This window comes from Trichomycterus rosablanca, chromosome 11, assembly GCF_030014385.1.
Source record: "Trichomycterus rosablanca isolate fTriRos1 chromosome 11, fTriRos1.hap1, whole genome shotgun sequence".
NCBI lineage: Eukaryota > Metazoa > Chordata > Actinopteri > Siluriformes > Trichomycteridae > Trichomycterus > Trichomycterus rosablanca.
This window is the reverse complement of record NC_085998.1, coordinates 11,782,183-11,810,170: the sequence shown is the minus strand read 5'-3', so window position 1 is coordinate 11,810,170 and position 27,988 is coordinate 11,782,183. Positions and strand designations below refer to the sequence as shown.

Genomic DNA, 27,988 nt, shown 5'->3' with positions numbered 1-27,988 from the left:
AGGGTGTTAGCAATCTTCTTATAGCCCAGGCCATCTTTGTGGAGAGCAACAATTCTATTTCTCACATCCTCAGAGAGTTCTTTGCCATGAGGTGCCATGTTGAATATCCAGTGGCCAGTATGAGAGAATTGTACCCAAAACACCAAATTTAACAGCCCTGCTCCCCATTTACACCTGGGACCTTGACACATGACACCAGGGAGGGACGACGACACATTTGGGCACAATTTGGACATGTTCACTGTGGGGTGTACTCACTTATGTTGCAGCTATTTAGACATTAATGGCTGTGTGTTGAGTTATTTTCAGAAGACAGTAAATCTACACTGCTATACAAGTTGTACACTGACTACTCTAAGTTATATCCAAGTTTCATGTCTATAGTGTTGTCCCATGAAAAGATATAATGAAATATTTGCAGAAATGTGAGGGGTGTACTCACTTTTGTGATACACTGTATATATATATTAGGGCTGTCAAACTATTAAAATTTTTAATCGCGATTAATCTCAGAATTTCATATAGTTAATCGCGATTAATCGCATTAAAAAAAAATCTGTGTAAATGTTATAGAAAACAAGGATTTTAAAGTGAAATGTTACAATTACAATGGTGAACATATTTTATGCTAAATGTACTAATGTTAAAAACTGCTGGGACAAGAGAAAACTGTAAGGGAGTTTTATTCACTCACATACTAGGCAGTAATACTATCCAGTGGTTTAATGGACGTTTCTACACGAACTGAGTGTGTTTAGACTAGGGTGGCCAGATTCATAGTAACAAAAAGGAGGACATTACACCCCAAAAAGCCGGACATCTTATTAGGAACAGGGGGACATGCTACTGCAACACACAGAATGAATCCAGAACCCATATAACAGTTTTTGACCAATTTAAGCAAGAATTATATAACAAATGACTGTTTTACTCACTAAATGTTGTGTCTTTTCATATTTAGGTCCGTTCATCGCTGCCTCAAAAGTTTACTTTTTGGCATTTTCACCGCGTTCCTGATCATGAGAGCTGAGTGATTGACTCAGGTAGCGCGGTGTTTACAAAACAGAGAGGGCGGGCGAAATTCAACCACCCAATCACAGACTAGCATTTAGAGGGCGGACCTTCTCCGATTGGCCAGTGGTAGCTCTATAAGGAGTCAAATGAGGCTGTTAAACCAATGAAATACAAAGCATTTGTTTCGACATGTACCTGAGCCAATGGTAAATAATATTGATCAAAAATGAAACCAGTTCACTCCAAAAGGAGGATTTTTAAGTGTCCGTCCTAGCGTTACGTGAATGGAGGACTGGCAGCTTCTTTATTATGCAAGTGCATTACTACGACACTACCACGCTCGGTAACATTATGTTAACAAACCGCAAATAAAAAACGGTGGCAAGTCCGACATTAAAACGTTTGTTCTACCAGTCAAGTCTCAACATGAACTAGAATTTGCGTTAACGGCACTAATTTTTATAATCGCGTTAAATTGAGATTGCGTTAATGCGTTATTATCGCGTTAACTTCGACAGCCCTAATATATATACATTTATATTTCACATTTACATTGTTAGCAGATATTTTTACAATACAATACTCTAACAGTATACTGTCTAAGCAATTGAGGGCCCAAGTTTGGCAACCTGGTTTGAACCAGCGACCTTTTGATTACTAATCTAGTACCTTAACCACTAGGCTACAACAAACCAAGTTTGTTCCCTTCTGGGTGGCATGGTGGCTTGGTGGTTAGCACTGTCGCCTCACAGCAAGAATGTTCTGGAGTTTGCATGTTCTTCTTGTGTCTTCGTGGGTTTCCTTCTACAGTCTAAAAACATGCAGTCAGGTTAGGTGGAGATACTAAATTGCCCTTGATGTGAATGTGTGTGTCCTGTGATGGACTGTTGACCTGTCCGGGGTGTTTCCTATTTTTCACCCAATGAATCGGACCCACCAAAACCCTGAATAGGATAAATCAGTGGTAAAACAGACAATGAATGAATGAATGAATGAATGAATGAATGAATGAATGAATGAATGAATGAATGAATGAATGAATGAATGAATGAATGAATGAATGAATGAATGAATGAATGAATGAATGAATGAATGAATGAATGAATGAATGAATGAATGAATGAATGTTCTCTTCTTAAGTCCAAGTCTTGTGTTCTCATACACTTTTAAGCCTTAAAATCACCCCAAGTGTCTGCAGGTCTTTATCTTGACAGGTCCTAATAAACAAACAAACAAACAAACAGTAAACTGTCTAAGAAATTGAGGGATAAGGGCCTTCCTCAAGGGCCCAACTCTGGCAACCTGGCTTGAACCAGTGATCTTTTGATTATTAATGCAGTACCTTAACCACTAGGCTACAACAAACTAAGTTTGTTCTGTGCTGGATGGCATGGTGGCTCGGTGGGTAGCACTGTCGCCTCACAACGAGAAGGTTCTGGAGTTTGCATGTTCTCCTCTTTGTTGGTTTCCGCCCACAGTCTAAAGACATGCAGTCAGGTTAAGTGGAGATACTAAATTGCCCTTGATGCGAATGTGTATGTGTGTGTTTGCCCTGTGATAGACTGGTGACCTGTTTAGGATGTTTCCTACCTTTTGCCTAATGTATCATACCCACTACGACCCTGAATTGTGTAAACGGTGGTAAAACAGACAATGAATGAATGAATGTTCCCTTCTTAAATCTTGGGTTCTCACCTACTTTCAAGCCTCAAAATCACCCCAAGTGTCTGCAGGTCTTTATCTTGACAAGACCTGCCGTCTACTAAGACTACTTATAGGAATATGTATTTATTTTATATATTTATTTGGACTATAAAGGTCATGTTTCACACTTTGGTTACATTCATGACAGGACAGGTAGTTACAGGTTACACATGATTGATCAGTTCAAGTTCAAACATCGTCATGAACAATTCAGTCTCTAATTCACCTAACTTACTTGTGTTTGGACTGCGGGAGGAAACCAGGGCACGGGGAGAACATGCAAACTCCACACAGAAAGGACCCGGACCACTTAACCTGGGAATCGAATCCAGGACCTCCTCGCTGTGTTACCCACCATACCATGGTGCTGCCCAAAATAAGGGAGTACATTTAGTATTAAAATAAACAAGATCTATAGGCAAGCAAACTTTGCTGAATCATAACAGATCAATTCTCGTTGCTTTTGCATGACAGTCGCATTATTGATCACTTCATTAATGCACTATGCAGAATTACGTATTTAAAAACAGCTGATCGTATTATTCAAATCCACCATCAAGAACCATAATGCTTTGTGATGATGAAATATTTCTCAGTGATTTATATATCTGTAACAGTCCCCTTTTAAAAAAACGAGTGCAAATGATAACCCCCATCGCATTTATCTAAATTTTGCATTATCAGTTTATTTTTTCCATTCACTGCTTTATACTGATGCATTATAGTAATATGCAATACACACCCTTCTACTACGTGCATGATGTACACAGTGTGTCCTTCTATTAATCATACTTTACACAGCTGCTCTTCTCTCATACCTATATTGTCATGATTCTGTGAGGCCGTTTAAGATTAGAGGACAGGAACGGTCCACTTCAGCACCTTTCAATGCATTTTAATACATTTCAGCTCAGAAGCCCTGTCCAGACAATTAGTGGCAGATAATGACTCTCTCATTCACAACTCAAGTGCTCTGCAGTATGATCCACTTTCTTCTCAGATTTCTCACCTAACTACCTGACTGACTCTAAAGCTGGGATCATCGAAATGTAGCCCTGCTGGTCAGATCCGGTCCACGAGGCCCAACTCGGAACCCAACTCATCCCCCAAAATATTGCATTCACATCATAATGGTATATAACCTGTAAAACTAAAGGTCAATCAGCATGTACTGTCCTGCCATCAGAAGCTACAGTATAGAAATGTACATGTCCAGTTAATCACTGTATCCTGGTCAGGGTCACAGGGGTCAGAGCGCAGGGTCGGCCATTATACTGCTGTACTCAAGGACCCAACTGTGGCTGCATGGTAGAGCTGGGATTCAAACCCACAATTTCCCAATCAATAGCCCAAAGCTCTACCAACTGGCCCATATGGAACTGTTGTGTGACCTATAAGAATAGATCATTTAGAAGTTCTCAAGAGCTGTTTTGCTTTATGATTTTACTCTGACAGTATACTGTCTAAGCAGTTGAGGGATAATGGCCTTGCTCAAGGGCCCAACTCTGGCAACCTGACTTGAACCAGTGATCTTTTGATTGACTCTCTCATTCACAACTCAAGTACTCTGCAGTAGGGCTGTGCGATATGGCTAAAAAACTCTTATCTCGATATGCTTTTGAGAAGTGGCGATATACGATACGATAAGATATAATGTAAACTTAAAGTACAATGGAAGGCCACCGCCCGTATCTTACCTTATATTGTTTATAAGTTATCTTAAATACACAAAACATTGTAGTTCTGATACATTCTGACTAATTACAGTGTTTATATTTTGTATTATTACAAGGCAGTATTTGTATTCATATTGACAATATTTATTTTAAACAAACCAGCAGAATCTCAGTCACATTTATGTCATCCGTTTTACTTCAAATAAATGAGCATCAAAAAAATCCCGAAAACGTTTAATATCTGATAATGCTTTTTGGTAATTCGTTCACTTATCTGTCAATTATACAGCAACCAATGAGGAGAGAGATTCCGCCCAAAATCTGAATTCAAAGCTCTGATTGGTTTATACATCTGAATCTCTTGAACCGGAGTTGTTTTGTGAGCAAAAGGAATGAATCTTTACCATAGATAAGAGCACAGTTTTCTGATTTGATTCCAATAAAAAAAATAATTCATCTGAAAAGAGTCGTTTCTGACTCATTGACTCAGTGATTCAGTTTCCATGCTCATACGCGAAGGAAAGCGTTCCGCTTAGCGCTTTTGTGTTTTAAACATTCTCAAATGATAACCTGTGTATTCTATGTTAATTCACTGACACAGTTTTTGGCCTCACATCATTCTCGGACTCACGCGGGTGCTTTTGCTTTAGGTGGTGAAATAAATTTGTGTTGCCACTTTTTGTCGTTACAGTATTTTTGCACGTTTTGCAAATTACAGTCGTTTGTTTGGAGTCTGACCTTCTGTATCCGAAAAACTTCCACACTAGTGATGTAGCTCCCCTTTTAGGGACTAGTTCATCCTCAGTGCTAACTCTGATACTACTCTCTGCGTTGGTCGCCATTATTTCACTGTTACGCGCTTCAGAGCGAGTGACGCGCGTTTGCTAACAATATCGTGATATGGCAAAAATCATATCGAATTCACAACTATACCGGTATTATCGTGAACGATATTATATCGCCCACCCCTACTCTGCAGTATGATCCATTTTCTTCTCAGATTTCTCATCTAACTGCCTGAAGCCTGTAGCCCTGCTGGTCAGATCCGGCCCACGAGGCCCAACTCGGAGCCCAACTCATCCCCCAAAATATTGCATTCACATCATAATGGTATATAACCTGTAAAACTAAGCGACAAGCAGCAAGTACTGTCCTGCCATCAGAAGCTACAGTATAGAAATGTACAGTGTACAGTTGCTTGGGACTGTGGTAGTTCAGTGGTTAGGGTACTGGACTAGTAATTAGATGGCTGCAGGTTCAAGCCCCATCTGCCAGGTTGCCACTGTTGGGCCCTTGAGCAAGGTCCTTAACCCTCAATTGCTTGGATTTTATACAGTCATAATTGTAAGTTGCTTTGGAGAAAAGCGTCTGCTAAATGGTAATCACTGTATCCTGGTCAGTGTCACAGTGGGTCCTATTTATTGGGCGAAAGGTAGGAAACACCCTGGACAGATTGCCAGTTTATCACAGGGCAAACACACACACTCATACTGAGGGCATTTTCTAGTAGCTTCAGTTAACCTGACTGCATCTCTTTGCACATGTGGGAGGAAACCAGAGCATTTGGAGGAAAGACACACTGACACAGGGAGAACATGCAAACTCCACACAGTATGGACCCTGGGCTGACCGGCAGGGAATTAAACCCAGTCCCTTTGTGCTGTCTTGCGACAGTGCTACCGATTGTACCACAATGCTGCCCGTTTGTATCTTGTTTGTCAAAAAATGGGTCTATAATGTTACCCTGCCACCCTGAGATCCGTGTTCGAATCTCAAAGGTGCTGTCAGCTGGTCGGGCATCTACACAGACATGATTGGCTTTGTCTGAGATGGGGTGGCTGAAGGATTTACTTAGACATTATTGGCTTTGTCTGGGATGGGGTGGCTGAAACAATGGGATGTGGTTACCTGGTGGAATCTGACCTGCTGCAACCCTGACCAGGATTTAGTTGATGGAAAAAAAGCTCTTCTACTTAAATGTGTAGTATGGATTTCTTGTGATACAATATGATACTACATGTTTTTTTGTTTTTTTATGTAAATAGGGCTAGTTTGACTGCTTCAATTATACTCCAACATGGACTGTAAATGAATAAGTAATGAATGAAATATATATATTAGGGGTTGCCAGATTTGGCACAGTTTTTACGTCGGATGCCCTTCATGACACAGGGCTTGGGACTTGCACTGAGAGCTCACTGACAAGTGCACATCCCAATGGTTAGGGTGTTTTTCGGCCATTGGTTGGACACCAGTCAATGACTCCCAACCAGCACAAAAACAATACTGAGATTTGAACCCTGGATCTCAGTGGTCGTGCACTATTTTAGTGTATTTCAGCGCTGCGCCAACTGAGCGCCAAAGGCATGTTAAGTACTTATTAGTAAATCTGGGCAGTGTGTTGGCACAGCATGATCCTGGGAATCTGGGCACCTCACCTCTGCTCACAGTCTGTGAAAGGTTTATCATGTTCTCTTTTAGTCCATGGGCTTTTCCTCTTTGTATTCTTTTTTTACTTCTCAGAGAGATCCAGTAGCTGGATTTGATGTTTGTTGGTTCCTCCTTTATCGTGATAGAAGTAAATGGATTTAGATCATTTGTGTTGTATCATCATGTAGGAGTTTTCTACGCTTGCTAGGCTCAGCGGAGCTCTGTGTTGAAATTAAAGTCAGATGTTGCACAGGTAGTTGATGTATAATCCTCATTTAAAGCGTGGGCCTGATCTATCAGAGCTGGCATGATTATTTATGGCATCTGTTCCTTTCAGCCATAACATAAGGCTTTATTTTTTTGTAAAATATTCATTTTATCTGGTGGAAGTGCTGGGTTATGAAGAAATAAGTCTCGAAGGTGTCGAGACTGAGAAATCATGGACGTGAGCTATGATTGTAGGAAAAATAGTACACAATAATTACACCGATCAGTCATAACATTAAAACCACCTCCTTGTTTCTACACACATTGTCTATTTTAGCAGCTCCACTTACCATTTCATGCTGTTCTTTAATGGTCAGGACCACCACAGAACAGGTATTATTTAGGTGGTGGATCATTCTCATTACTGCAGTGACGGTGGTGGTGTGTTAGTGTGTGTTGTGCTGGTATGAGTGGATAAGACACAGCAATGCTGCTGGAGTTTTTAAACACCTCACTATCACTGCTGGACTGAGAATAGTCCACCAACCAAAAATATCCAGCCAACAGCGCCCCATGGGCAGCGTCCTGTGACCACTGATGAAGGTCTAGAAGATGACCAACTCAAACAGCAGCAATAGATGAGCGATCATCATTGAAGAACAGCATGAAAGGGGGCTAAAAAGGTATGTAGAGAAACACATGGACTACAGTCAGTAATTGTAGAACTACAGTGCTTCTATATGGTAAGTGGAACTGATAAAATGGACAGTGAGTGTAGAAACAAGAAGGTTATGGCTGATCGGTGTATAATCTCTTTTAGTAAATGGGTCACATGACTTGCATTTTTCGTCATGTCTGGGTCATGTCTGGGCGCAAGTCAGGAATACCCTGTCCATCACAGGGTGCCAATCAGCCATTCATCCAAGAAAAGCATCAAACTTAAGAACTGCATTAAATCTGGAATGCAGACCTGATCCGCTGTGCTGGGCCCTAAAAACGAGAGCTGCCAAAAAAAAAAAAGGAAGTTAATAAATAAGTGTATAGAAGCTTTACTGGAATATAAATTGACACAGAAGCCAAATTCTCTACAGTCATTAATCAACATGGACAGTGTTGACTTCTGTGGACTATGCTGACCAAATACTTTTGGCCACATTGTGCATTATTAGCATTTTTTTTATTAATAATTTAACACATTTCTTCCCTCATCAGATTCTCAGTGACATTTCAAACACCCCAGTCACGTTAAAATCCTCCCACTAATAAAATCGACAGCATTTCCCATGAGCCCTGTGTAAGTAACTTGCCATGACATCATCTTATTTAGCGAATGTTAATGCTTACCCATTTCCTAGTTTGCTCTGCTAATCATATTTGCTTCATTACTTTTTAACGTGCAGAACAACGACCCTAATCTTCAGTGCCGGCGCGTTTTAAAGTTACTGTGTGCGTATGCAAATGACTGTAAGTGCTGTATTACAGATTTGTTGTCTCTGTCAAGGTCTTGCAAGGCTCTGCGTCAGCCATTTATTTGCCTCTTTAGCCATATTTGCATAATGTATACGTGCTCGCGCCGAACACGTTCACTCCAAATCAATTAACCGAGCCGCATTGTGCTAAACAACTGTAAACACCGAGTTCATTAAAGAAAGTGTATGCATATCATTTAGTGCAATGTGATTTGTAAGAAAGCAAACACTGGTGTGTTAGCTCTTTGAAATGAGGAATATTCATGAGTTTCATGCCGGTGCGCTTCCTTCCTATTGTGTGTATTTCAGGGCAGATAAGCGTCTTTGTGAAAACTTGAACGAACACGGTGGCTACATCGTCAATCTGAAATTTAAAACTGACACCAGACAGGCTTGGTACTGGGTGCTGATAATGGGCTGCACTTGGTGTTGCTTGTGGTGTTGCTAAAATTATTAAAGCTAAGTTGATAGTGCTTCTACTTTTTAAAATCAGTAGCTTGTAAGAAGTATTTTTTGACCCAGAAGTGAAGGAGCTTGTAAACACTGCATTGTTTCACTTTCATTCAGAACATACACCAATCAGCCATAACATTAAAACCACCTCCTTGTTTCTACCCTCACTGTCCATTTTATCAGCTCCACTTACCATATAGAAGCACTTTGTAGTTCTACAATTACTGACTGTAGTCCATCTGTTTCTCTGCATGCTTTGTTAGCCCCCATCCTACAGAGCAGGTATTATTTGGGTGGTGGGTCATTCTCAGCACTGCAATGACACTGACATGGTGGTGGTGTGTTAGTGTGTGTTGTGCTGGTATGAGTGGATCAGACACAGCAGTGCTGCTGGTGTTTTTAAATACCGTGTCCACTCACTGTCCACTCTATTAGACACTCCTACCTAGTTGGTCCACCTTGTAGATGTGAAGTCTGAGACGATCGCTCATCTATTGCTGCTGTTTGAGTTGGTCATCTTCTAGACCTTCATCAGTGGTCACAGGATGCTGCCCAGGGGGTGCTGTTGGCTCGATATATTTTTGGTTGGTGGACTATTCAAGTCCAGCAGTGACAGTGACAGTGAGGTGTTTAAAAACCTACTCATACCAGCACAACGCACACTAACACACCACCACCATGTCAGTGTCACTGCAGTGCTGAGAATGACACACCACACAAATAATTCCTGCACTATGGTGGTCCTGACCATTGAAAACAGCAGGAAAGGGGGCTAACAAAGCATGCAGAGAAACAGTCAGTAATTGTAGAACTACAAAGTGCTTCTATATGGTAAGTGGAGCTGATAAACTGGACAGTGAGTGTAGAAACAAGGAGGTGGTTTTAATGTTATGGCTGATTGGTGTATTTCTGCATACTTAGCTGATTTCCTGATATATAAATAAAATAAAAATACAACTATATTGTTGTCGGTATTATTCTGAATGTAAATACTTTAGCATGTGTATTTGGATGCAGCGAAGATTGAGAAAATGGAAATTGGATTGAGGGATTCTACAGAAAAACAAATCTATATCCTTCATCCTGACTCATCCAGCCAGAACATCATCTGTACAGCTGTCCCAAAATCAAAACACTCCCAAAATCACAAAGCACAAAATCACAACCAGGCTGTTCGAGCCGTGACGCAGTGAGAAATGTGATTTCTTCATGTAGTACATGTTCATTTGTTTTAACCAATTAGGCGGATCATATCATTAGTATCATTAGCGTGTTCCCCCGAGCTCTCTTAGTGCTGAGCCGGAAAAGTCCCTCCAGATTTTTTTAGGTACAGTACTGAAGCTGCTAGCTTTCAAATAAGAAACTCTAAAGCTGCGTCCGGAATCGCATACTTCCATACTCAGTAGTACGCGAAATGAGTACGCGAGAGCGGTTAGTATGTCCGAATACACAGTATACACAAAAAGGTACGCGAGAAGTACCCGGATGACCTACTTCTCGGGCAGCCATGTTGGAGTATGCAAGCGATGCACACTTGTGGTCCGCTAATGTATCCCATAATGCAACTGGAGCTGCGTAGGCGTTCGAAGCGGAATAAGAAACAACAAAGATAGCGGAAAACCGAGAGTCCTCTGTTACAAGTGTATGTAAGATACATAATATAAAAATTTTAAAGACGAATAAATAACAAAAAGACGATAAATATCCAAAATTTTGGCGAGTGGGGTTTGTAATGAGTCTGTAACTATGGTGATATTACGTCATCACTTGACGTTGGTAAGATGGCAGATGTAGTACTGCACACTTCTGTACTGAAAGTATGTACTTTTTTACCGGCTGAGTAGTGCATACTTCCTCTAATCTAGTACGTACTCTGTAATTATGCGATTCCGGACGCAGCTTAAGTTTATATTGTAAGATGGCCTAGCATGCTAACATAAGGCTCAGACTCTTTGGCTACCAATACTGCGCAATGTGAGAGTAACAATGAACACTACAATCTTAGGATCTTAGAAAGAAATGTTTGCAAGCCACAGTATTTGGTTTCCTAGTTCATTTTTAAAGGTTTAAATAGTTTAAAAGACTTCTGATGTTTTTCATTTACCCCCCAAAGACAATGATAATATATACTGATAAATCAAACCCAACTATGTGCCTTATCATTTACATTTACATTTTCGGCATTTAGCAGACGCCTTTATCCAAAGCGACTTACAGTAGTGTGACAGTATACAGTCCGAGCAATTGAGGGTTAAGGGCCTTGCTCAAGGGCCCAACAGCAGCAACCTGGCAGTGGTGGGGCTTGAACATATGACCTTCTGATTGCTAGTCCAGTACCTTAACGGCTAGGCTACAACTGCCCTATCAGCAAGTAAACAATGCAGATGTTCCCACTTGTCCACATGACCTTGGAGAAAACAGTCTTTTTCTGACCAGTCGACCTTCTGCCAAACATCTAATGTCCAGTTTTTGTCGATAGTTGACCAGAGTTAGCATGGGTACTTTGACCCATATACAGAAAGGTTCAATGCACGGTGTGTTAGGCTGCATTTACCTCATTAACAGGACTAAAATGATCTGCAAATTGATAAGTTCTTGACTTACATGCTAGCTCTTCTATTGGTTATATCAGACACCAGACTTTCCATAGAATTCATGTCCTCTGGAATCACATAGAATCAGCTGCCCAACAACCTAACACTGTTTATTGGCGTGTCCCTCCTTAGACCACTGTCGGTTGGTACTCATTGGATACAACCCAGTCGTCTGACCATAACAATTTGACTTTTATTATAGGCCTTGCAGGTTTTTATGCCTGATTACATTTTTAGGGTGGTTCTAATGTTTTGGCTCATCATTGTATATGTACTAAAAGGGGGTAAAAAAAAAAACTGAGTACCACAAAATAGTACTTTTTTTCCAAACTTTAATTTGAAGTTAGAGCTCTTGAGATATCAGTGGTAAGAAATAGGTCAGGAGATTAGCTAGACCACGCAAACATTTCATACATGACAAGCTTTATTATTTATTAATTATTAATTATTATTAATAATTAATTATTATTCATCTGAACAAAGTACCTGGTTTTAAAAGTGTTTACACATTTGTCTATAAGCACTGACAAATCAAGAGTTCAAGAGTGTAAATACAGAGATGATAGCAAAAAATGTGGGTAATTGCTAACCAGTCACTCTGGAACTGTTGTTTCTTCTGCTTTTACATCATCATAACTTTTATCTGAATAACTTTTAGCATTTGTGTTGTTTCTTTTTTTTTTTTTTTCCCTTTTTCTCCCCCTTTAGCGCATCCAATTGTTCAATTTGCCTTGTGCTTCCTCTCTGTCTATGCCGAACCCTGCCCTGACCGAGGAGATCGAAGCTAACCCATATCCCCTCCGAAACATGGGCAGCAGCCGGATGCATTTTTGCCACCCACACGTTGATGAGTGTAGCGCCACCCAGCGTTGCATGCGGAGAGACACACCCTAAGGGCACTCTTCCTCATCTCTGTGCAGGCGCCTCTAATCAGCCGGCAGAGGTCGTAATCGCATTCTGACAGACAGAGACCCACATCCGGTTCTTTGTCCCACCCCCCAACTGAGCAACCGGCCAATCGTTGCTCATACAGCCACTCGGCCTCGAACCGGTAAGGCAGAGCTGGATTCGATACGAGGTACTCAGAATCCAGCTCTGGTTGCAGCGTGTCTTTTCACTGCTGCGCCACCTGAGCGGCTTAGCATTTGTGTTTTCATTGGTAGTTTTGGTCTTGAGTAACACCATCCAGGACATTTACGTGTTGTTTCATAAACCAGTTGTATTTACAGGGATGATTATAGTTCTGCTATGTGGTCATGTTGCGTTTTCCTGCTCAATGATTGGTTAATAATTCAGATCTCTGGAACTTTAGGAAGCTTTTACAGCTAGTCAGTGATTTCTATTGATTATGAGAAGATATAGCCAGTACTGAGCTATAGGTTATTCAACAGGAGGTTTCTTATCTTAGGATCACAAAAAGAGCAGCTAAGGGGTATGATTAAAGTGGTCCAATTACCCATAAGCCCTGCCTGGTACAGAGGCCAATGGCAGTTCTACAAGCTGAGCAGGATCACTCTGGAAACCTCATTAGTACCTCAGTAGCTCAGTAAGTACAGATGTTTAGCACAGCAGCACTGGTGATTCGGAGGCTTTGCGCTGTGCTCGTGTTTGTAGGCAACAGCTCAGACCTCTGACTCTTTCTTCTACCTCTCTCTCTCTCTCTCTCTCTCTCTCTCTCTCTCTCTCTCTCCTGCTCGCTTACACCCTGCCTTTGGGGCTTACTAAGGAAGAGTCTTCAAACGTAGCTTTGTAGTGAAGTGAAGAATCAAGATTAATGCACTTTCACAGCTCCGAGGGGGAAGAGCCAGTATAATTAACACCACAGGGCATTAAAGAGAAAGCAGAGGGGATAAAATCATACAAAATAATACAAGATTATTTTTTTTTAATAATTTGACCTGATATAACACATCATAGCCTTATGGTTATGAATTGAACTGGTGCTGTGATACCAGTGTTAGCTTCAAAGCATGGTTGGAGTTCACTCCTCAATTACATCAAAAACCCTTTCGTCCTTATAAAGGCTCCCAAGCAGCTAAAATTCCTTGCTGAATATGTTTAATAACAGATGAGCCAAAACAGCTGTCAAAACAGCTCTGACCTGCAGAACATGGACTCCACAAGACACCTGAAAGAGTCCTGTGATATCTGGTAATATGAAATTAGCAGCAGCTCCTTTAAATTATGTACGCTGTGCATCCTGGAGGCGTCTCCTCCACTGATAAACGAAGCAGCGGTACCTAGACGAATTTGTCAGAACAGTCTGCTTTCTTTCATTGCTCCGACATCAAGTTCTTTTTTTATGCATTTTCTCCCCATTTTCCTCCTGATTTAGCACACTCAATTTTCTTCCGCTGCTGAGAGATACCCGATTGCATCCGAGGAGAGCGCGTCGCTGTACACGCATCTTCCGACACGTGTACAGCCCTCCTCTCCTCGCCCATGCACTCTGCACAGGCGTCTCTTCTGCCAATCAGGGTCCTTACACAGCGTATGAAGACCCACCCACCCACACATAGTCCGGTCCCCACCCTGCTGCAGATACGTTGGCTAATTAGTATCTGCTGCAGGCACTGCCAATTATGCTCGCCAGATGGCGCCCAGCCGACCGGTGGCAACACCGACTTTAGAACCGAGAAGTTCAGAAACTGGTGTGCTGGTGTGCTAGCGGAATATCCTGCTGCGCCACCTGGGCACCCCTCCGACATCCAATTCTGATACCTGTTTGCCTATTGGTGGTGCTCTGACTGGCCGACTATGCAGCACTGTGTGTTGTGTCACATTCACCTTATCACAGGATTAAAATTATCAGCAATTTGAGCCATTGTAGCTCTTCAGTTCTTTCAGACCAGAAGCCATAGCCTTTATGTTTTCTGGCATCAGTGAGTCTTGGCCGTCCAACAAACCTGTCTGCGGTTTGTTGCTAGTCCCTTCTCGGACTTCTGTAGATGGGTGCTTACCACAGCTGCCTGTGAGCACCCCCAGCTGTTTCTGAGGTACTTTACCTCAGTTGTCATTTGAACTACGAGTAAGTACCATCAGCTCAACATTTAATACACCCCTCACGGTCACATGCACAGTTGTTACAAACTAGAAATGAAACTGCACATTTTTATGGGGGTGGTCATAATGTGTTCCTCCATGTTTCCTCACCATCATTACCATCAGCATTTATCAGATTGAACTACTGTAAATATATTAATACACTATATGGCCAAAAGTATTTGGACACCTGACCATCAGCTTGTTAGAGATCCCATATTAGTGACCTGTATGTGATCTTTTCAGCTATAACAACAGCCACTCCCCTGAGGGGGCTTCTTACAAGATTTGGACGTATGAAATGCCTGCGGGAATTTGTGCCCATTCAGTCAAAAGAGCATTTGTATGGCTGGGCACTGATACAAATGGGTCAAAAAAGTGTCAACTGTTCAACCGTCCATGGTGCTGAGGTCAGGGCTTTGTGCAGGCCACTGGAGTTTGACTGAGATTGATTGTGGACTGGAACAGGAAAGGATCTTCTTTAAACTGTTGGTGGGGTGGCACGGGGGCTCAGTAGGCAGCACTGTCGCGTCACAGCAAGAAGGTTCTGGGTTCGATCCCACTCCTGTGTGGAGTTTACGTGGGTTTCCTCCAGGAGCTCCGGTTTCCTCACACAGTCCAAAGACATGCAAGTGAGGTGAATTGGAGACACTAAATTGTCCATGACTGTGTTTGATATTAAACTTGTGAACTGATGAATCTTGTGTATCGAGTAACTTCCTGTCATGAATGTAACCAAAGTGTAAAACATGACGTTAAAATCCTAATAAATGCCGCTCAGGTGGCGCAGCGGTAAAAACGCGTGTTGCAACCGGGGCTGGGATCTCGAATACATCGTATACTAAGCCGGATATGGGTCTCTCTCTGTCAGACTGGTGCAATTACGACCTCTGCTAGCTGATTAGAGGCGCCTACACAGAGATGAGGAAAGAGAGCTCTTAGGGCTTAACGCCAGGTGGCACAACACTCGTCAATGTGTGGGTGATGAGATGCGTACGGCTTGCTGCCCGCGTGTCGGAAGGGGCGTGGGTTAGCTTCGATCTCCTTGGTCAGAGCAGGTATCGGCATAGGCAGAGAGGAAGCATGATGCAATTGGGCAATTTGACGCGCTAAAGGGGGGGGAAAGGGAGAAAATGCATTAAAAAAAATCCTAATAAATAAATAAAATCAAATGAAACTGCTGGCACATATAATTTTCTGTATATACTGTAACTGTTCCAATACTTTTTGTCCATATAGTGTAAGTTTAAGGTTCGTAGGGAGAATAAAAATAAAATGAAATATGGCATTTTCCATTTCAATGCAAATGAAGGGGAGAAGGAATGAATGCAGTTTGGATGTACAGTGCTTCATTATAATGAGACTTTTGTATCGGTGTGTTTCCTTTAAAAGAACAACCTCCTATAGGCGGCGGAAATTAGTGCGCGGCGCTGTGTGTGCTACACAAATGAAACTGTCAGCACCGTGTCCTTTCCTGTTAAGGGAGCAGCATACTGGAAGTTCTTTGTCAGTCGGACGTTTTACCACAGAGGTATAGGTAGGTGTGGACCGACAGATTTTCTATTTAATAGTGTATGAAAATTGAGTAGAGGAGCATGGATTTGTAAAAGAAATGTTGAAATACTGCTGATTTAGTTCATTTCTTTACCTACGTTCACTCTCTCAACTCTTCTCATCTTTTATTCACGTCTTCTGGTGAGGGCTTCTCTACCCCCGGACACAGTTCCCAAACCCTTTCTGTGGTTCCTCAGACTTTTCCAAACTAGCTATAAAATACTATGAGTCCAGCAGGTCCTGGTCCAGGATGTCCTGCATTACGTCTCACAAGGGCGGCACGGTGGCTAAGTGGGTAGCACTGTCACCTCACAGCAAGATGGTCCTGGGTCCGGGTCCTTTCTGTGTGGAGTTTGCATGTTCTCCCCGTGTCTGCGTGTGTTTACTCCGGGTGCTTCGGTTTCGTCCCACAGTCCAAAGACATGCAAGTGAGGTGAATTGGAGATAATAAATTGTCCATGACTGTGTTGATATAACCTTGTGAACTGATGAACCTTGTGTAATGAGTAACTACCGTTCCTGTCATGAATGTGGCCAAGATGTAAAACATGACGTTAAAATCCTAATAAACAAACGTCTCACAAAATAAGTCGTGAACTTTATTTATATAGTGCTTTTTACAATAGACATTGTCTTAAAGCAACTTTACAGAATCCAGGACCAAAACTCCCTTAAAATTACAGGAAGAAACCTTGAGAGGAACCAGACTCAGCAGGGACCCATCCTTCTTTGGTGGCCTGGAGAATAATTTGAATAAATAGTATTTACACAATATCATACACACAAATTTAAATGAACTAAAAGTTATAACTAGCAAAAATAATTAGTTATTATTCAGCCCAGTCTTACCCCTTTTCCACCAAAAAAAACCATGGTTCTTGAACCGGTTCTGTTCAGGTTTCTCTGAACCTTGGTGTTCTGTAGAGAACCAACCCGCGTTTCCACAAGTTTTTGAAAACCAAGCAGCGTCATCAACAGTGGGCGTTACTTAACGAAAGTTAAGAGTAGTAATATCATGGCGGAGTGTGTGGATTGTGTGCGAGCATTTGTGCTGTTGTTACAGATGTTTGTTTTTATGTAAAAAGCATCGATCTAACAATCGGTGATAAGAAGACATGACGTGTTTGTCTCAGTTGTTGTTTTCTTTAGTTCATTAACGTGAGAAGCGTTTTGTGCTTCGCTTTCACCGCGACCCTCGGCACAAATAGCCGATTTGCTCAGCGCTCAGCTTGAGCGGTGAAAGATCACTAAAGTTCCACAACACGAACATCCATCTGTGTGAAATAACCATCAAATGTACTCTAAAATACAACATATATCTGTGTTTAGCTGGATTTACACGTGTGTTTATGCAGCTCGGGGAGTTGAAAAAGCTTCACGCTTTATTTTTCACGTTAAGCGGTTTTCGTTCTGTCCGAGTCACTTTTACCATGTCATATTACACAATTCATCGTTTTAAAGGCGCTTTGAAAATATCAGCGGCAAACATTAAGCTCCATACGAGACCCCAGCTGACGCCATTGTTGCTGTCGCTGTGCTGTACAACATGACACGCCCACCGATGGACCAAGTATTTTGTGGTGCCAGATTGGCCCGCTAGTTCGCTGTCTGGAACCTCTTTTTTCCGGTGGAAACACGCAGAACCGGTTCAAAGTCAAGTTCGGGAACCGGAACGGGCTCCGTGCCGCGTCGGTGGAAAAGGGGTATCTGTAATAAAGTCTGTAGTGAGTTCTTGACATTCTTGGTGCTAACACGCCAGGTTTCCGTCACATCTGGCAGGAGCAGCATTGTTGGCACGGCAGTCTCGACTTCAGGGTAAGTCAAGGTACCCACAGAACACCTTTGAATAGGTCTGGTACAGAGATGTTCACAAATCGCTGATCATTTTGCGTCCGAAAGTTGCTCATGTGGCCGCTCAGCCGACAGGCAGAGCTGAGATTCGATACGATGTATTCGAGATCCCAGCTCTGGTTTCAGCGTGTGCTTTTACCGCTGCACCACCTGAGCGGCCCCACTCACTAGCTTATTAATGTTAGGATCCAGTCAGTTGTTAATATGGCAGGAATATTTTAGAATTGCTCCCCATCTCAATCCTGGTACATTTGTCCCCCCCAGTGTTAGATTCATGCCAATGTCCTTGCCTTGAAATCTGATAGCGTGTCCTAATTTGCTTATCCGTCGTTCTTCCTCTGTAATGACTTCTCACAGTCGCGTAATGTGTGTTTGATCCTAGTCGTCTTCTAACTCTTCTCTACGACGATCGATCTCGTGCATTTGCGTGCTGAGCGAGAGCGAGGAAGGAGCTGTGAGTCCGGAGAGAGCAGGCAGGTGTGAAAATACACTCCTGTGTTCATTTGTATGATGGATTACCGGGGAGACCCGCTGGGCCGCCTAGGCTCGGGGAGTTGCAGCTAAAGTGAGATTTCACCCGGGCGATATGGACGGGGTTTGATTTAGGGATGAAACTCGTGAAGAGGAATTGTTTGTTGGTAAAGCTTTTTTTCTGGATGTTTAAACCTTTCTTTCTACTCTGTGGGCCCATGATGGTGCAAGTGTGTACTAAACAGTGTGTAAAAACTACTCAACCAGTTTTTTGCTTTTTTATTCACTCTATATTGCCAAAAGTATTTGGACATCTGACCATGAGCTTGTTGGACATTTAGAATGAAGTGACCTCTGTGTGATCTTTTTTGAGAAGACTTCTAACAAGGCTTTCTCACAAGGGCAACTGTAACCTAGTGGTTAAGGTACTGGACTAGTAATCAAAAGGTCGCTGGTTCAAGCCCCAACTCTGCCAGGTTGACACTGTTGGGCCCTTGAGCAAGACTTTCAACCCTCAATTGCTTAGATAATATACTGTCACAGTACGCTTTGGATAAAAGCATCTGCTAAATGCCAAAAATGTCCTATAGGTATACTTCAAAGCCTTTACATTTACGTTTTTGGCATTTAGCAGATGCTTTCATCCACAGCGTATGGTGACAGTGACAACCTGGCAGAGTTGGGGCTTGAACCAGCAACCTTCCGATTACTAGTCCAGTACCTTAACCACTAGGCTACAACTGCCCTTGTGAGAAAGCCTTGTTAGAAGTCTTCTCAAAAAAAGATCACATAAATACGAAAAAACGTAAATCTTAAGGCTTTGAAGTATACCTATGGGAATTTGTACCCATTTGGTCAAAATAACATTTGTATGGCTGGGCAAGAAAGCTTCAATTGATGTTCCTGTTCATTCCAAAGCTGTTCAGTAGGGCTGAGGTCAGGGCTTCTTTAAATCAAGCTTTTTTTAGTTCTTTATTGACCATGCATTGTGTACAGGGGTGCAGTCATGCTGGAACAGAAAAGAGCCTTCCCTAAACTGTTGCTGCAAAGCTGGAGGCATATACTTTCCTTTATACAGCTGATTATTAACCCCAGTTAGCAATCGTTGAGCCTTAGAAGGGGTGTCTCAATACTTTTGTCCATATACTGTGCATCTACACATCCTGAATACATTTTTCAACTATTTCACCATGGTCAGGGTTGCAGTGGATCAGGTTTTCGCAAAATCACTGGGTGCGTTGCAGTAACACATCCCGAACAGGACGCCAATCCATTATTGGGTCTCAACCACTCGCCCCAGTCATGTCTGTAGGTAGACGTCCTACAGTCCAATAGCACTGCTGGGGATGTGAACCCTGGATGCCAGTTGTAGTGGACTAGCATATTTTTTAAATCTTGTTTATGATTCTAAGGTAGTGGTAGCTCAGCGGTGATGGTACAGGACTAGTAATCAGAAGGTTGCTGGTTCAAGCCGTCAATTGTTTGCATTGTACGTACACTGATCAGCCATAACATTAAAACCACCCCCTTGTTTCTACACTCACTGTCCACTCTATTAGACACTCCTACCTAGTTGGTCCACCTTGTAGATGTAAAGTCAGAGACGATCGCTTATCTATTGCTGCTGTTTGAGTTGGTCATCTTCTAGACCTTCATCAGTGGTCACGGGACGCTGCCCACAGGGCGCTGTTGGCTGGATATTTTTGGTTGGTGTACTATTCTCAGTCCAGCAGGGACAGTGAGGTGTTTAAAAACTCCAGCAATATTGCTGTGTCTTATCCACTCATACCAGCACAACACACACTAACACACCACCACCATGTCAGTGTCACTGCAGTGCTGAGAATGATCCACCACCTAAATAATATCATTAAAGAACAGCATAAAAGGGGGCTAACAAAGCATGCAGAGAAACAGATGGACTACAGTCAGTAATTGTAGAACTACAAAGTGCTTCTATATGGTAAGTGGAGCTGATAATATGGACAGTGAGTGTAGAAACATTTTTAATTTTTAATAAAAACATTTTTAATGTTATGGCTGACCTGTGTATATGGTCACAATTGAGTCGCTTTGGATAAAAGCGTCTGCTAAAGGTTGTAAGTGTAAAAGTTTACTGCTGCACCCCAAAATAATAATTTAATATATACAGTATATAAGGAATTAATTAATGTATTTTTTTCATTAACCTCTTCATTCTAGTCGGGGTCACAGTGGGTCTGGCACCAACTGGAAACAGTGGGCGCAAGGCATGAATACACACGTTAAATGGAGTTTGTCCATGCTATTTATCCATACAGCCACACATAGGGGCAGTTACACCAAGCACCCCACATACTTAAGTGGGGGTAAGATATTCAGAGAACACAGGGGAAACATCACATTTCTTACAGACGGACATCAGAGGTCAAGATCCCCCCCCCCCCCCCCCCAGATCAAATCAATTTATTGTCAGAACGAGCGTCCTCTATCTCGAGGAGCTTCTGCTCTTCTTCATATTAACGATTTTTGGTTTACCCCAATTTGTTCATCCCATTTGTCTCCTGTCTTTGTTATTCGGAGCGTTTTGCTCGGTGAATGTTAATGTTATACTTAGCAGGCTAAAGCCGGACTCTGGTGTGTATGGATGATTGATTCTAATTATGTGTCTAAACCAGCCAGCAATATTGCCCTTCTCCAAGTCTTAAACTTGCAGGACCTCGCGTGCGGCGTAATTAAGTTCCGTCCAACTTCATTTTCCAGCATGTACATTGATGCACAGAGAGCCGCCGCGTTAGTGCTTTTATCTGAGTGAAGCAGGGTTTTTCTTTTCCATGCAAAATCAGATGTAGCATAAAAGGCTGCTTTGTGACTAATGTTTTTAAACGTAGAATTTATTTGCACTTTGTTTTTGGACGTGTGGTAGAAAAACTCATTATGCTTTACCAGATGTGCTTCTGATAGTGACAGAGATTAATCTTTTAAAAAGTTAAAGCAGTCATGGTTGTTCAAAGCAAGAAAAATATTCGGTTGTATTATTGAAGATGTTGCAATTTGTTAGAAAGTAGCAAAATGCTAAAGGTGAGGAAGATTGCTAACGTTTTTAGGGGCAAAATTGTTAAACAACACGTACAGGAAAAGCTACATATAAGCTATATACACTGATCAGCCATAACATTAAAACCACCTCCTTGTTTCTACACTCACTGTCCATGTTATCAGCTCCACTTACCATACAGAAGCACTTTGTAGTTCTGTTCAATTACTGACTGTAATCTGTTTCTCTACATACATTTTAGCCTGCTTTCACCATGTTCTTTAATGGCCAGGACCACCACAGAATAGGTATTATTTAGGTGGTGGATCATTCTCAGCACTGCAGTGACACTGACATGGTGGTGGTGTGTTAGTGTGTGATGTGCTGGTATGAGTGGAACTGGAGTTTTTAAATTTTCGGAAGCCAAAGTGCTGCCACACTTCTGATCTTCACCTGCCGTTGCCATTTTACTAAAACAGTGTAGTGACAGGGTTGCCAGGGCAGGCAGAAATCACCACCCCGCAACCTTAAAATCTTCACCCATTTTGAATTAAGCCCAATTTGACTGGAAAACCCGAACCTGGCAACTGTGTAGTGACGTCAACCAGGCTAGGTGGATAGCACCAGTGCACTCTGCTGTTTAAAGTGAATTTTGATTTATTTTGCATCTCAATCGATTTGAGTCGTGGCATATTTGCATAGATTATTAACTGTCTTGTGGTGCATCGTTACATTCCTAATTGACAGCAGTGTATTTTTTTATATAATTCTTTATATTATATATTATATTATCATGCGTTACCAGATGAGCTTCCGATAGTGACGGAAACAAATCTTTTGAAAAGTTAAAGCAATCATGGTTGTTCAAAGCAAGAAAAATTCAGCCTTATTATTTAAAATGTTGTAGCAAAATTCTAAAGGTGAAGAAGATCGCTAACATTTTTAGGGGCAAATTATTAAACAACACATACAGGAAAAGCTAAAGAGTTAAAGGGGAGGAATGCTTTATGCGACCAACCTTAAAATTTGTACCCATTTTGAATTAAGCCCAATTTGACTGGAAAACCCCGAACCTGACAATTCTGTGTAGTGACGTCAACCAGGCGAGGTGGATAGCGCCAGTGCACTCTGCTTTGAATAGCGAATAGTGAATAGCGATTCATTTTACATCTCAATCGATTCATGGCATATTTGCATCGTTTATTAACTGTCTTGTGGTGCATCGTTACATCCCTAATCGACAGCAGTGTATTTATTTATATAATTCTTTAATATTATATATTATATAATCCTTATAATATTGTTATATAATTCTTAGATTATTCTCTATTATAATAATGTAATATAAAAACATGTATATAATACAGCGATTGTGGTCTGTGTACATTTGTGTTATTTTATTTTTATTTATTTATTTTTTGAGAATTCAGCCACATAACGTTACACTTCTAACAACCTTAATTTAGAAATTTACAGCTTTAGTAGAAATAATTAGGGGTGTAATGATACACTCTACCCACAATGCGATACGATTCACAATACTGGGTTGACAATACGATTTTTTTCCCGATTTTCCCGACAATTTATGACAGTTTCCTTTTATTATTTCTCTTTAAAAAAACTAAATAAAATACTGTATTTGTGCTTATCTTTTATTTATCTAAATAATGAATGCCCTTTTATTTTTGAGGTAGGTACAAACTATGCAAACCAATGCTGCACATTTCCCTTTTTGTGTAAAAAAAAAAAAAAACTGAAATGAAACAAATCCCACATTAAATAAATGAATAAATAATACAAATAAAGAAAGTATCCTCACATAAATACATTTGGCTGGAAAATTCCGAACCTGGCAACCCTGTAGTGACGTCAACCAGGCGAGCTGAATAGCGCCAGTGCCCTCTGCTGTTTAAAGTGAGTATTGATTCATTATACATGTAAACCGATTTGAATCGTTACGTGTTAATCGATTTTTAACTGTCTTGTGGTGCATCGTTGCATCCCTAGTAATAATTGTTAGAAATAATCACTGAAATGTTATATATTAGCATAAAGTGTTTATTTTACATTCATATGTCAAACTTAAGGTGCTTCATTCTAACAACTCTTTGTTACTTGGGTACCTGGGAAGGTTTCCAAGCTTTAGCACAAACTTAAGCAGTGTCATCCACAGTGTTTCTCTCATAACTATTAAACTATAACAAGTCCACTCACATAACAAGTCTGCTAGTCCTGCCATCCAATTAACAGTAATGAAGGACAAACATACTGACCATACAGTCTTTTATCTCAAGGAGCTTCTGCTCTTCTACATATTAACGATTTTTGGTTTACCCCAATTTGTTCATCCCATTTGTCTCCTGTCTTTGTTATTCGGAGCGTTTTGCTCGGTGAATGTTAATGTTATACTTAGCAGGCTAAAGCCGGACTCTGGTGTGTATGGATGATTGATTCTAATTATGTGTCTAAACTAACTGTCTACGCTCTTTAGCCAGCAATATTGCCCTTCTCCAAGTCTTAAACTTGCAGGACCTCGCGTGCGGCGTAATTAAGTTCCGTCCAACTTCATTTTCCAGCATGTTTAATGATGCATTGAGAGCCGTTTCTTTAGCTCTATTACCAGCAGAGTAAAGCAGCCCATAGGGAATGAAACTGAGAACAGAGTGCATTAAAGATTTGAACGTACCTGGTATAATGGATTAGTGGAATGTGATCAGATGATATTTGAACACTGAAGTTTAACGACTCACACAAACAGGTTTATTTTTCATTAGAACGCACAAGTGCAGGTTCTGACTTTAAACCCTCTTTTATAATTCAATTTATGTCAACTTATATTGATTGTAGTTCTTTTTTTCTCAGCCCGATCGAACACTTTTGAAATTAATTGGAATGTTCATTGCAAGCCAGACCTTTTCAGCCACCATCAGTGTCTTATCTCACAAATGCTTTTTTGATTGAATACACACTAATTCTCACCAACACACTCCAAATCTTGTAGAATGTCTTCCTAGAGAAGTGGAGGGGGGAGGAGTTGTGAACAGATTCATTGTCTGTTTTACCACCGGTTTATTCTATTCAGGGTTGCAGTGGGTACAGTTCAAAAGGTAAGAATCACACTGAACAAGTCGCCTGTCCATCACAAGGCAAACACACATTCACACCTAGGACAATTGTCCTGACTGCATGTCTTTGGATTGTGTGTAACCCACACAGAAACAGGGAGAACATGCAAACTCTACACAGTAAAGACTCCACCTTGGAATCGAACCCAGGACCTTCTGCTGTGAGAAGCCACAGTGTCGCCAAGATGGGTGTGTTCGAAAACCCAGTGAGCTCTCTACACAGACAGCATTTTACATCATCCTGTGCGCGCTCCCGAGAAGGAGGCTGTTTGAAATCCTAGATGCTTTAATATCCTCCCTACTAAGGAATCTTAAAATGTCAACACTATTTTGACTCAAGAACGAGGGCGCATCTGATGCTGCCTTAGCGGCAAAGGCAATCCCAGCATTCAGTGCGGCACGACTTTTCTCACAGAAAAATAAAATAAATGACAGACAATGCGAAGCAAAGAACGGAGTTTCAAACGTAAATAAATTATTATTGATTTTTAATTTGTATAAACGTGTACAAGTCTATTTATTTGCAAGGTCGAGCTGGTCAGGGACAGTTGAACTGTTTTCAGTACACGAAGGGAGACGTTAGTTGACATGCTAGCACGTTGTGCCACCTCATCCCATTGGTTTGAATGGCATGATGCAATCTGTGTTAGCTTAGTAAGTGAAACCCGATGTTATCGCTGTCTAAGTACTGCGTTCGAATAACCTGAATTATGAGTCGACGACTTATTAGAATCCTTTCTGCTTAGGCAGCTGCCTATGTAGGCAGTAAGACAGCAAGGCAGCTCACTAGGTTTTCGAACACACCTATAGTAGACCTTTTGCTTCAAATTTGTATATACTTAATTTCCATGTGCATCTTGGGTGGTTGCACACCACCATCACTAGCAAGTCCTCTGACACATGTGAAGGACATGGTCGCACCTTTACAAATAGAGGACCATGTTCTGATACCCATATCCCTTTGATGCTGGTGTCAATGTTGTTGCCTCTATTGGAAACAGTAGGAGTCGCTGATGCCAGTTGATTGTAGTTATTTTTGGTCTCTGCATCACCCAAAAGCACTACGCAATTAATTACTTGGACTTTGCTTGTTTATTGTAATTATATTTATAATTATATAATTATAATTAATTTATTTTATTTTATTTTATTTTTTTGCTTTATTTCAGAGCACGTCTGGTCAGAATGTGTGTCTGACAGAATGATTTTGCCTTTTAGATCGTTACACGAATAATTACCATTCACTAATACAGTAGTAGGAAACCTTTTAATTATTGTTGCCATGGTGTTTGCTGAGCTCATTTCTCTCCTCCGCGAGACCCATCGGGATGTGAGAGGTCTGTTATTTCAGCTTTATTTCCTGAAGCACCACACCGATTTGTTTAGAGATGTGGAAGCTCATGGTGCTTTTAGTTTACATCCTTTCAGTTTTTAGTGTCAGCACTGTGTCAGAAACGTCTTCAGTCTGTAGTGAAGGAAGCGTTATTTGGCAGATTTCTTCTCATCCTGCCCTGCAGTGTTTTTATACTTTGTGTTGGGTTTTCTGTTAATTTATATTCTGGTCATAAAATCCCAGTCACTTTTATAACTTTGTCTGTTTTTCTTCTTTTTTTGTTGCAGAGTGAAACTACACATGAAGAATGAAACCTTTGCACAACATCGTTCAAGAATAACCACACATCATTTTTCCACGGACACTCAGTTTTTTTAGAAGACCTGTACAACTGTTATGTTGCTTTGAATCCATCATCAGAATCCCCAGAGATCCTGAACCTTTTTCTTTTTTTGATTGATTAATAGATCTCTTGTCTATGTATATGTCAACATATACACCCCCCAATGTTCCCTTTTAGTGTAAAATGGGTGATACCAGTGTTGATTTTAAACAAAAATGACTACAGTCCTTGTAACTCGAGGTCCCCTAAACTCCAAATCTTTGAAACTGGAGGTCCCTTCGTCGAGAAATTTGTACCCTTAAACTTGATGTGCGTGTGAGAACTAGTTTGGCTCACATAGGCCGCACTGCCCAGCCAAACAAAGGGGTGAGGGATGTAAACAAAGGGGTAAGTGTTAGGGCGCATTCACATGAGAAGCGGCAAAACCGTTTTTGCGCCGGCTGTGCTGTTGTTTCCTATGGAATTTGGCGGTGTAGCACGGTTTTGCCACTACTCATGTGAATGCGCTCTAAGAAAACAATAAAGAAGGCTGATGTTTTATTTTTACTTGTTTTTTATTGTATTTCAGTGTTTTTTTTATGTTATATTTGTGTAATTTTCAGTGTATAAGTGTCAAAAACAACCCCATTATTTTACATTAGCCTAAATTATATGCAGTTCCACAGGACCATGGAACACATTAACAGGTTTTCCATACATCTTTATCGGAAAAAAAATACCTTGAAACTCAACGTCTTTTAAACTTGACGTCAGTTGGTTCTGTGAGTGGCGTCGAGTTTAAAAGGCATTGAGTTTCAAGGTATTTTTTAAAGGTACCACTGTAATTTTGTTTAGTTTCTATATCCTCTCACCTCATAGTGTGAGATCACGCATCCTGTGACCACTGATGAAGGTCTAGAACATGACCAATTCAAACAGCATAAAAAGATGAGCGATCGTCTCTCAACTTTACATCTACAAGGTGGACCAACTAGGTAGGAGTGTCTAATAGAGTGGACAGTGAGTGGACACGGTATTTAAAAACTCCAGCAGCGCTGCTGTGTCTGATCCACTTATACCAGCACAACACACACTAACACACCACCACCATGTCAGTGTCACTGCAGTGCTGAGAATGATCCACCACCCAAATAATACCTGCTCTGTAGTGGTCCTGTGGGGGTCCTGACCATTTACGAACAGGGTGAAAGCAGGCTAAAAAAGTATGTAGAGAAACAGTTGGACTACAGTCAGTAATTGTAGAACTACAAAGTGCTTCTATATGGTAAGTGGAGCTGATAAAATGGACAGTGAGTGTAAAAACAAGGAGGTGGTTTTAATGTTATGGCTGATCAGTGTATGAGCACACTTTTCATACAGTCCATTTTCCACCCATTTTAGATTTTTTTGGTTATTATTATTCTTTTTTTATTATTATTTTTTAAATCCTTCTTTTCTGTAAAGAATCGGGAAAAATTGTTTACATGCAAGTATTACAATGCAATATTCATTTCTGCTAGCTTTCATTTCTATTGCTGGTCCAGATTCCCGTTTCATATTCCAAACCCCTCTTCTCAGCTTTTCTAAACAGTCTAAAGAGCAACAACCTCAGCAGTTCTCGTAGCTCCCAGCAGCCCTCGCTTCCTCTATCCATCACGATGAGCCGAGCCTCCGAGATGCACCGTGCGGGCTTTGTAATCGTACGCCGTGCGCTAAACAGAAAATCC

At 41.1% G+C, this 27,988-nt stretch overlaps 1 protein-coding gene across 1 annotated transcript in view; it reads left to right on the top strand.

The window, feature by feature from the left end:
• cd276 (CD276 molecule) overlaps nt 1-26,828 on the top strand; it is a 132,067-nt gene extending 105,239 nt beyond the window's left edge. The window contains exon 8 of the mRNA XM_063005152.1: nt 26,227-26,828. The gene's annotated coding sequence lies outside the window, so the exon portion shown is untranslated. The remainder of the gene's footprint in view (nt 1-26,226) is intronic.
• The last annotated feature ends 1,160 nt before the right edge of the window (nt 26,829-27,988 follow it).